We start from the raw sequence: 12706 nt of genomic DNA on the forward strand, positions 1-12706 counted from the left end.
TATTTAAAGCTAGGAACTTGAAGCTTCGTAAAAAGGTATTTTATTAAGAGAAAAGAAAACTAATTTCAGAGTTTTTGATAATTCATCCCCCAAGGTGGTGAAAGGGGTCGAAAATTTGTATGGAACCCAAATATTTATCGGAGTGCGGGACTTGAATCGTTGTATAAAGGCATATTATTACAAATATTACAATACAAGAAAAGTAATTTCAGCGTTTTTAAAAATTCATCCCCTAAAAGTTTAAACAGGGGTTGAGAGTTGGTAGAGGGTTCAAATTTTATTTAAAGCTAGGAACTTCAAACTTCGTAAATAGGTAGTTAGGTAGTAGGTTTTATTAAAAAATCTTCTGGGGGTTGAGAGAGATTATATCGAGATTATCGAGAACCATTTTATTCAGTTAGGGGCTTGAAACTTCGTAGCCAGGTTGTGAAAGACAAATCTCATGCGTTGTATAATAATTAACAAAATGATTAACCGTCCCTACTGCTATCTTTTGCTGCATAATGTTCTAAGCTAATGTAGAATTTATAACCACCAATATACAAATCCACGCGTACGAAGTCGCGGGCAACAGCTAGTCTATCTATATATATAAATGCAAGTGTCCTGACTGACTGACTGACTGACTGACTGATTCATCAACGCAGAGCCGAAACTACAAAAGCTAGAAAGTTGAAATTTGCACACTAGGTTGCATTTATAAAGTGTACAAGAGATAAGAAGCGATTTTGAAAAATTCAACCCCTAAGGGGGTTAAAAAGGGGATGAAAGGTTGTATGGGGTACAAGTTTTATTTTAAGCTAGGAATTTGAAACTTTGTAAAAATGTATTATATTAAAAAACAAGAAAACTAATTTCAGCGTTTTTGAAAATTCATCCCCCAAGGTGGTGAAAAAGGGGTTGAAAGTTTGTATGGAGATCAAATATTTTTGTGAGTGTGGGACTTGAAACTTTGTATATGGGGATATTATTATAAGACAAGAAAAGTAATTTCAGCGTTTTTGAAAATTCATCCCCTAACTGGCTTGAAAAGGGGTTGAAAGATTGAATCCATTACAAATGCTTTGAAACTTCTTAGAAAGGCATAATAGCCGATTACAAAATAAAGTAATTGCGACGTTTTTGGAAATTCAACCCCTAAGGGGGTTAAAAAGGGGATGAAAGTTCCTCTTGGGGTGCAAATTTCATTTTAAGCTAGGAACTTGAAACTTTGCAAATAGATATTAAATTTAAATACAAGAAAACTAATTTCAGCGTTTTTGAAAATTCATCCCCTAAGGTAGTGAAAAAAGGGTTGAAAGTTTGTATGGAGATCAAACATTTTTTCGAGCGCGGGACTTGAATCTTTGTATTTGGGGATATTATTAAAAGACAGGAAAAGTAATTTCAGCGTTTTGTAAAATTCATCCCCTAACAGGGTTAAAAAGGGGTTGAAAGTTTGAATCCATAACAAATGCTTTGAAACTTTTTAGAAAGGCATAATAGCCGATTACAAAATAAAGTAATTGCATCGTTTTTGGAAATTCAACCCCTAAGGGATTTAAAATGGGGATGAAAGTTCGTCTTGGGGTGCAAATTTTATTTTAAGGTAGGAACTTGAAAATTTGCAAAAAGATATTAAATTTAAACACAAGAAAACTAATTTCAGCGTTTTTGAAAATTCATCTAAGGTGACGAGAAAGGGGTTGAAAGTTTGTATGGATATTAAAAATTTTTTTGAGCGCGGGACTTGAATCTTTGTATTTGGGGATATTATTAGAAGACAATACAAGTAATTTCAGCGTTTTGTAAAATTCATCCCCTAACAGGTTTAAAAAGGGGTTGAAAGTTAGTACAGGGTACAAATTTTATTTTAAGCTAGGAACTTGAAACTTCATAAAAAGGTATTATTTTAAAACGGAAAAAAAAAATTTCAGCCTTTTTGAAAATTTATATCTCAAGGTGGTGAAAAATGGGTTGAAAGTTTGTATGGAGTTCAAACATTTTTGTGAGAACGGGCTTGAATCTTTGTACAGAGGCATATTATTAGAATACAAGAAAAGTAATTTCAGCGTTTTTTAAAATTCATCCCCTAAAATGGTTTAAAAGGGATTGAAAGTTTATATAGGGTTCAAATGTTATTTACTTCAAACTTCGTAAATAGGTAGTTAGTGTAAATAGAGGACATGAAAATCTTCTAAGGGGTTTGAGAGGGATTATGTCGAGAACAATTTTATTTAGTTAGGGGCTAGAAACTTCGTAGGTTGTGAAAGACAAGTCTCATGCGTTGTATAATATTAATAATTAACAAATGATTAACCGTCCTACTGCAATATTTTGCTGCATAATGTTCCAAGCTAATGTAGAATATATAACCAACAATATACAAATCCACGCGTACGAAGTCGCGGGCAAAACAGCTAGTGCACGTATACGTTTAAACAAAAAGCATATTGTTTGAAAATGAGAGCTTCTATTGTATGGGAGCGGCTTTTTGCCGGTTAGTTCATTCAACCAACCTTAAGCAAGCTAGTTCATTCAAATCGAAATCCATACAACAGACTAATAGAAACACCCAAGCCACCAAAAAACATAAACTACCAAATCAATGTACAATCCACCTTTGACATTTACACGCACCATGTATACAACCCTTAGTTATACCCATCCATGGCTGCTTTTCCTTAAAACAATATGAAGTTATTTAGAAGAGAACCAGCAATGGAGTGGCGCTTTAGAAAAGCCGTCTTGGAAATGGTTTGAGTCAATGTCAAGTGGTAGATGTAGAACCGGATGCTGGTGCAAATTGGTATCGAAAACCGGAAATGGCTTAGCGTAGGATTTGTTCTGGGGCTGGCCCTATGAATTGTGTTTGTGGTGCGGTACTAGTGGCTTTCGAGCTTTTAAATAAAAAAATGTGTTTTATTTTTTATTTAATGATATAGGAGGCAAACGAGCAGACGAATAACGTCTTCCACTCAGTGGAAAGGCAGCCTTAGTTAGGCTGTGCATTGGCTACCATCAGTTACTATGTAACTTAACCATTTTATTTATAATAGACTAGCTACCTTCGGCTTCGCACGGGTTAACAAATTATACATAAAACTTCATCACTTCAATCACTCTATCAATAGGTGAAAACCGCATGAAAATCCGTTCACTAGTTTTTGAGTTTATCGCGAACACACAAACAGACAGACGCGGCGGGAGACTTTGTTGTATAAGGTGTAGTGATATTGCCCATTGGGGTCTCAAACTAATAAAATACTATCAATAGTATCAATTCGATATTACGTGTGGTATTGGTTCGGTAAAGCAATAGGTATTTTATGAGAATAAAATATTTCTTTACACATAAGTATAACAGGAAATACAAAACTTGTAATACATGTGGAAGTCCGTTTCTAACAAGAGCTGTCAAAAAATGACATCCGCTTATATTACAAAGTTACAAGCTTTTGAGAAACGGCGGCCCCTGTAAACTCGAATCCTGACTCGATTCCATGGTAACCCTTTAGGGCTTGTGAAACTTATCGTCTATTAAGTCAGTCCCTGTCAACCTACATCCCAATGATTTTCGACCTTACTGCCTTCATTATAAAGTATGATTCACTTAAAACTTTCGGTGTCCTCAGTATTTGTGGCTTTCGATTCATTTGTGTAGCTGCGAAATGAATTTCGTATTGAATTATTTTGTATAGGTACCTTATTTCAAAGACAATAAGGTTTTGGATGTCATTGGCCAGTTGCAAGACTTGCAAGCGTTAAAATGCATGCCTGTATGTTTCCGCCAACTTTCATATTGATTGTCAGCGTGACAAAGTACGAAAATGGTACCGACTGAAATTTTTCTTTGACTATACTCACAAAGTTTTTAAGCCACACTCATGCAGTCGATATTCATTGCAATATACTCCCCTGTGTCTATTTTACCATGAAATTACTACATGAATTCATTTATTTACTAACAGTTATAAATCCATTGATATTATCACTTACATAGGGAACAATTAAATATGTAGCACAATACTATTATAGTTAAACCATAACATGTTTTGTAAACAATGTTGTTTATGATGTAGAATATTGTTATTTCCATAACATAAATACGGTCATATAACATATGTTTTCATGTTCTAACAATAACCATTGCTTCATGTTATACTTATCAAATCAATCTAGAGGCAGACCAAGCTAACACGACACAGACGTTGCAGTGACAAAGTGTGTCAGTGCCACCATAAACGTCTGCCAATAAAAATCATATAATATATGACGGTCATAGTGGTAATTCCACGATTTGTTACTTCAAAGTCCATACGGCATCAGCTTAAATATTTGACTCTTTTACTTTAGAATTGAAATGTAGCTTTTTTTTACCGTTCGTACATCATCGCCATACAATTTTTTATTCGAGTTTTAGGGGTTAGCCCTACCTAGAGTAAAAATTGTCTTTATGTCTCTTAGATTATAGCTATAGCTAGATAGATGTTCCTAACAAAAACACGTTTTTTTTTAATGAATGAATATGAAAGTCATAGGTAAGTAAGTATAAAATCACGTAAATTATAAGTATAACATTTTTGGTGGCTCATGAGAGGTTCTCAACACGAAACCTACCACGATATACGTTCGAGCTCGATATTAAATGTATGCGTGTCACGTACCGTGTTGGCACCTTATTACTCTACACTCTGCACTGTCTCTTTCAGGGAATACCGCAGTGCTGGCACCATCTATTGCCAACAATGCCAACCTAATAATCGCTTTAGCTTTGTGCTCACTTAATTGTATTATCAAAATTTGTTAAGTGGTATCTCCGCTTAACTAACACGTTATTTTTAATCTTAACCTTATACGTATTTTAGACATAGACATAGAAAATTGTATTTAACATGAAATGGAAATGTTTATAAATAGTGTAGCATATAATAATGTACCTATGCACTTATGCAGCTGGCTGTATATGAATTTTAATCAATATATTTAGGTCCGTAATTTGCTAAAAGATTGATCAAAAGAACTGACAAGAAAATACTTATTTTAGTCACAAGATGTCTGAAAAATCAATCAATACCAGTAATTTCTATTACAGTGTATCATAGATGGCCATGCGTAAAATGTTTGTAGGTTCATAGAATCATAGGTACCTATATAATTATATTTGTAAGCCTTATTTATCTTTTCATGACATTATCTTTTCAAAGATGGCACATTTGTTTTTACTCATTTTAACAGTCCCAGTAAACAGGTAAATAGTTTACCTCCCATATCTATTGGATTGCCTGCGAAATCCGACCGCAACGCCAAATTGGGCTAAATGTGATCAGCCGGCCAAGATAAAAACAATTTTATTAGAACCGGGGAGTGGGGGGGGGGAGGGTCGCTTACGAAAACAATTCAATCAAACTTAAATCCCATGCTGGCACAGACACAGTAGGCAATATTGAACAACAGTGAAAAGAAATTGCGATAGGCTCGCTTCACTACTTGTTCACTACTACTTTATTATTACAAGTGAAAGTTGCGGAAAATTTCCAAAAAGTTAGAAAACTTTTACCATAAGCCGATTTGTCTGCTCGTTTGCCTTCATATCATATAAAAACTCTCATTTTGGAAATGGGAAATTTTGATTCCCGTACAAAATATGAGAAGTATCCGAAATTGGTAAAACTTAATACAGCTTTTCGTATTTTCCGGTCCACTAACCTTACGTTTTAGTACTTACAAGTGGCCGTTAGTGGCCGCTATGAAACTTTATTTTAATCTGTATTGCCCAATACACAAATGACGGACTTAATGCCATAAGGCATTCTCTACCAGTATGCCTCTTGCGCCTCATACATATATGTGATGTCTCCCCTTTTACACACTTCAACTATTTTTAAGCGTGCGTCATTCTAGAACGGCTACCATCAGTTTGGCACTGACATAAACCCCGTCGAGAACGTAATTTACTTTCTATACATCTCGCTCGTACTCGCATATTAGTGCAAACGAGATGTATAGAAAGTAAATTACGTTCTCGATAGCGTAAATGTCAGTTTTGACACTGTCAGTGACTCATGGTATGGGCTCTGATCTGTGGTATGGATGGCATACTGTACCTTGGCGTGTATGTCTGGTCGGACACGGTAAACCGCTCCGAGGGTATTTGGTAAAAAAGCCGAGGACATTACGACACACGTTGCCCCTAAACCACAAATTAAGGACACCAAATTGGTGGATTCGAATAAGTCCACTGGTTAGGGCAATAAATTGGTACTTAGGAGAAAATACTGTAGAAATCGAAGTAAAAACAGCCCGAAAGCTATAAAAAGCGGCCAAGTGCGAGTCGGACTCGCCCATGAAGGGTTCCGTATTTAGGCGATTTATGACGTATAAAAAAAAACTACTTACTAGATCTCGTTCAAACCAATTTTTGGTGGAAGTTTACATGGTAATGTACATCATATATTTTTTTTAGTTTTATCATTCTCTTATTTTAGAAGTTACAGGGGGGGGGGGACACATTTTACCACTTTGGAAGTGTCTCTCGCGCAAACTATTCAGTTTAGAAAAAAATGATATTAGAAACCTCAATATCATTTTTGAAGACCTATCCATAGATACCCCACACGTATGGGTTTGATGAAAAAAAAATTTTGAGTTTCAGTTCGAAGTATGGGGAACCCCAAAAATTTATTGTTTTTTTTCTATTTTTGTGCGAAAATCTTAATGCGGTTCACAGAATACATCTACATACCAAGTTTCAACAGTATAGTTCTTATAGTTTCGGAGAAAAGTGGCTGTGACATACGGACGGACAGACAGACGGACAGACAGACAGACAGACATGACGAATCTATAAGGGTTCCGTTTTTTGCCATTTGGCTACGGAACCCTAAAAATGAGCACATAGTTTTAGTTTTACACGTAGGGTTTGCACGATGGATTTGAAATGTATGGAAAGATCCGCGTAACTTTTTTTCGAAGTTACTTGAAATACTTTCGTTGCCATAAAACTTTGTAATGGATAAAGTACTTTTCTGAAACTATTATCACTTATTGAAATACGCTTCAAACTAAAACCTTGTAAACGTGACGTGTTGCCTCTCTGTCTCACTTGTAAATTTGTACATAAGAGTGACAGGGTCAGCGTCAGTACTTACCTACCCAATTATAATTTAATTTTATCCAAAATACGCCTGCAACAAATAATTTAAAAAAACTGAAGTAAATGAAACAAAATTAATGTCTCGCCAACATATACACCTATTACAACGTTACCTTAGGTAAGTATAATTCAACACCTACGCATTTTGTTAACAAATTAATTGAAATTTGAAACTCTCACAATCAAGATTGTATTTCGCTTGTAAGGTTGTTTGACGTTAAAAAGTTACTTCGGATAAGTTTGATGAAAGTTACGACCGTATAAAGGTGATATTAGGATAGCAACTGTAGCGCATAATTATTTTCCATCGTATTTTCTCGGGAACGTACGAAAGTACGTATCTTGCTATTTCAGTAAATCTCGGTACAAAAAGTACTGAGGTTGACTGATATAGCATGACAAATACGAAAGTTTCCGAGAAAATACGATAGAAAACAACTATGCACTAGGTACATCTATATATGCCTTATTGAGAATTTTACTTATGATGTACCTATTTATTTGTTTGCTTCTAGAGTTAATGCAATGAATTTGCCTTACAATACTGCGATAGAAACAAAAATTTCTGTTTACGACTTATGTTTCACCCTGTATAGTGCTTCCACGACATTTTTTAATCTGCCGAAGTCAGAGTCCGCTTAGATGGAATCTAGAAAACATTTTCTCTAGTTTCCACTTTCCTCCAACTGTGCTATTAGGTTCACCCTACATAAGTACCTAATAGATATAGCTAGGCTAGGGCTATCGATGTATCCACCGGGGTCGATTATGATGGGTCACTGAACGCCCTAGCTGATGTTACTTAGCTAAATTGATTTGATTTTATACGACGGTGGTAAACAAGCGTGCGGCTCAGTAAGCGGACACTGAAGAGAATGGATGCTGATAACTATATAGTGGTGTCACAAGTGCGTTACCGACACATATGAGATACGCTGAAAGAAATACAGTTTAAATATTGACCAAAGGGTTTGGCCGGTCGAAGAATTTAACTAGTGTCCGACCGAAGGTTCGGTTTCGGTTTCGGTTTCGGCCAGTTTCGGCCAAAAAATCATGTTTCGGCTGTAGTTTCGGTTTCGGCCAAAAAACGGCCGAACCTTTCGGCCGGGCCGAAACTTACGAAATGGTACTTCGGACAAAGATTAAAAGTTGGGGAATAAGTAGGACAACAATATGAATACCTACATATACTGATTCATGTATATTAGGTACAGACATTAATTGGTTTATTATAAAACACAATTCCACTAATGAGGTCGCCACTGGACGGTTGACGCAGTCTTAAGAGGCTGTCAATACCTATAAGTGAATGAGATAGCACTGTCGCATGTTACTGGGCCCTGGGCAAGATAATAATAAGAAAACTCTCACTTTTTACCTCAATTTACCATTGGTTTGTGTTCCACATGTCCTCTACATCAGCTTAGCCTTTGGCCTCGCTGCGCCGTGCTCGGCCTGCGGTCTCGCTTTTGAATACAATGGACATTGGTTGGAGTCTGTGCTCAACTACTTATCCTGAAGCCTTAACCCGTGGAGCGCCCCAAAATTACCGTAGTATGGAACTCCTATACTAGTTACTGGCACACGTGTCTGGTTAGGGCGCTCCACGGGTTAAGCACGGCTTTGACTTCGCATGAAAGTTCGCCTCAATGGGGCACTTCGGACTTTTCGGCCCAGGTGAAGATCGGTACCCGGCCTTGCGATATTGTTAACAAAAAATTTCGCGCTCGCTGCGCTCGCGTTTTTGGTTGACCCTGTGTCTACATGTTAACTTGACTGGTGAATGAATAGAGTTAGACCAAGAAAATTCTGCAATGATTTTGATAGCATACGCAGTGCAACTAGTGCAAATGTTATTTATACGTCATAATTTCATAAAAGTTTTGACGTTTAAAATAACACTTGCACTGCGTGTGTTATCAACTTATCAAAATCGTTGCAGAATTATCTTGGTCTAACTCTAGTAATTTTCATAAAAAACTGCTTAAGTAACATCAATTTCAAGGACATTGGGTGTTGACAGCTCCATAATATGTGTGTAAAAGCGGTTTTATGACATTTTTTCAACGATTTTAACAAGTCTACAAAAGTTTCGGTTTCGGTTTCGGTTTCGGCCGAAACTAGAGCCAAAGCCGAACATTCGGTTTCGGTTTCGGTTTCGGCAAAAAAACATGTTTCGGTCGGACACTAAATTTAACAAATGGCGTAGGCATTAGTTTAACATGTCAGTCCTACGAATAGTGTCAAATTCTTGTTGTTTAGTAGTATAGTAGGGTATATTGCAGTATAGGGTAGGTACACTTAGGTATTATACGGGAAAAATTACCATCATAATATCATCTTTTTTGTATTTTGTTTTTTTTTACTTCAGCCGACTTTGAAGAGGCGATGGCCTTTGAATCAGGCTTTAGCCAAATTTCATAGAACAAAACTAGACAGGTAAAATCTATGCTAGTGCCATCTATAACAACTTTTGAGACTGGCCGACCCTGCTGAAAATAAAGGATGTTGTAAAAAGAAAAGCGCCTGAGACAAAAATAAGGCAACATAGTGTTTATGAATAAAACTTTTATTTTTTTTTATTTTGGTGTCATAATATCATTCATTAAAATACAGGTATCAGATTACTAGTAAAATTGTAATATACTAAGGGTTCATTTAGACGGTGCAAGAACTCGTATGCGAGTTTCATTACATTGCGTTATTTGATCGGTCGGCTGCGTTGTTGTAACCTCAACGGTCCGCAATGTACTTAACTAAAATTAAATTCAGTCTCGTCCCGACAGCGCTCGAGTGTGGTCATTGCGATAAATAGTCCGTGCGCGCAGTGCACTGAGCGGGGTCAATGACCCCTGCATACGTGAATAATGTCACCCAAAAAGACTGTTGTTAAATGTGTTAAATGTAATATTGTAATTAGTGAAGTGTTGTGTTTTGTTCAAAACAGATTGGAAATCATGAATGATGTAAACATCATTCAAATTTGTACCTCGGCGTTCTCGGTGAGGGAGCTGGAAAATGCGAAAAGTCTTCTTTTCCAAGCTGTACCAGAAAGCAAGAAGCAGACCGTGAGAAAAAAATACGGGCAAAGAGATTAGAATTGTTGAAGATATTATCGAGTTGTTTAGAAATACAAACTCTCAGAGCTTGCCATTGTTTGTTGCTCGCGATTTAAAAAAGCTACCCCCGGTTAACTTTGACCATGTTGATGTTACGCAACTACTTAGGGATATAAACCAACTCAAGGCCGAAATTAAAACCGTTAAAGACAATTATGCGACTCAAACACAAGTGGAACAACTGAAAAACGACTTGGAGGTATTCAAAAATTGTACACAAGACAGTGAACGCAGTGAAAGCTGTAATGTAAACAGGCGGAGAGGAGCATACAGATTGCAAGACAGTTATAATTTTAGTACCTACAATCTAGACAGCGGACCGATGGGCCTACCGCACTTAACACCGCGTTTAAAAAGGTCAACGGTCGATATCTCTAACGGCAAGGACATGGATCAAGTTCAAGGTTCGCTCTCGCTTGCGCCTGGGGGTTCCAGTGATACGACTGTCGCACCTCAATCGCCGAGCAATACATTGGATGAGATCGGGCCAGAGCGCGTGGAGGCGCGCACCGCGGTTCCGAACGAGTCGAAACCGTCGCAGGCGCAGGTAATTGAGGCCCGCGTACACGTGACGGAGCAGACAAGCTGTGCGGCCGGTGGTGACGTAACGACTAGCGAGAAACCGGTAGCCGCCGTTGCGACTGTAAGTGACGCGCGTAATTGCAACTTAAATAAACAAAGCAATGAAGTTATGAATGTCGCTCAGAAAACAATGGCGGATATAGTACGTGAAGGTGGTACTTTTCATAATAAGAAAGACGAAGGCTGGATCGCAGTTCAGAGACATAGGTTGAGAAATCGCTTTATGGCAAATAAAGGAAAGGCTAATACGGAAACAAGTGGAACTTTCAAGGCCGCAGTGACTAAAATTCCATTCTACATCTATAACGTGGACAAGGATACATGTGTTACTGATATTGAGAGTTATGTATATAAAATGACATCTGTGAGGATTGTTCCCGAGAAAATTCAAATGAAACAACAGAAAGATTATGTTGCATATAAGTTTCATATACCTAACAATAAGCTTGCATTGTTTATGGATGAAAACCTTTGGCCTGACGGAATAGCGTTTAGGCAATTTGTGAATTTTAACAAGAGATTGGATTATTCGGTAAAAGTTTGAAGTTTTTAAATAAATAAATATATTAATTTAATTTATTAGTTAATTTAATAGTATGGCTCAAATTTCTAGGGCAAAATTTATTACTTTTAATTGCAAGAGTATTAAACGATCGTGGGATTGTGTTACATCGCTATGTAAACAAAGTGATATCGTGGCCCTGCAAGAGACATGGCTTATGCCGCACGACTTAGAAATTCTAGGAAATATTGATTCCGACTTTGGATTTACGGGGAAGTCAGCGGTTGACTCTGCGGCCGGCATTTTTCGAGGTAGGCCCTTCGGGGGAGTGGCCATATTGTGGCGTAAAAGTGTTTTTCGTCAAGTATCTGTGATAACTTGTAATAGTGAACGAATTACTGCTATAAAAGTAGTTGTGCATGATAGTCCTGTGTTGATATTTTGTGTTTATATGCCTACAGATTCTATAGACAATCGTTTAGAGTTTAGCGACTGTTTGAGCGAAATTGCGGCTATTGTTGAGCAGAGTGATGTGGGGCCAGTGTTTATTATGGGCGATCTAAACGCTCATCCTGGCGCGTTATTTGGTAACGATATGTTGAGCTTTTGTACTGATCAAAAGTGGTCGTGTATTGATATGCAGTTTTTCGGGGAAACCTCTGATACTTATACTTTTATAAGTGAGGCCCATGGTTGTAGTCGGTGGCTCGACCATTGCCTAGTTACTGAATCCGCTAGCAAGTTGGTAGAAAACGTAAAAATTCACCACGACATCTTTTGGTCAGATCATTTTCCAATGGAGCTACAATGTAACCTAGATATAATTAGACCTAGGAAATTAATGTCATATCTTGTACAAAACAATGTTATATGGGGAAATAGAAATTCTATTGAGATAGATAAATATATGGAATTATGTCAAAGCTCACTTAGACAAATAGATTTTCCTCAGGAGCTTAGTAGCTGTTGTGATAAAATGTGTGACAATCCTGACCATAGGCAAGTGATAGATTCTCTGTATACAAAAATAATTATGTCCCTGTCCGAGGCTGCTAGTGATGGCCGTGACGCTGTGAGACGTGTTCGTGGTAGGAATAAAGCTGGCTGGAGTGAACACATCAGGGGCGTGCACTCGGAGGCTCGTCGAAGCTTTCTCAATTGGGTAAGTTATGGTAGGCCAAGCTCTGGTCCGCTATACGACGAAATGGTTAGAACTAAGAAATGTTTTAAGAGTAAACTTAAGTTCCAACAGAATAACGAGGAACAAACAAGAATGGACAAACTCGTTAATTCTCATAAAGAAAAGAATTTCAAAACATTTTGGAAAGAAACGAACAAGTTGAAGCCTAAGGCGAGTCTCCCGGTGTG

Source organism: Cydia amplana, chromosome 13 (genome assembly GCF_948474715.1).
Source record: "Cydia amplana chromosome 13, ilCydAmpl1.1, whole genome shotgun sequence".
Classification (NCBI taxonomy): domain Eukaryota; kingdom Metazoa; phylum Arthropoda; class Insecta; order Lepidoptera; family Tortricidae; genus Cydia; species Cydia amplana.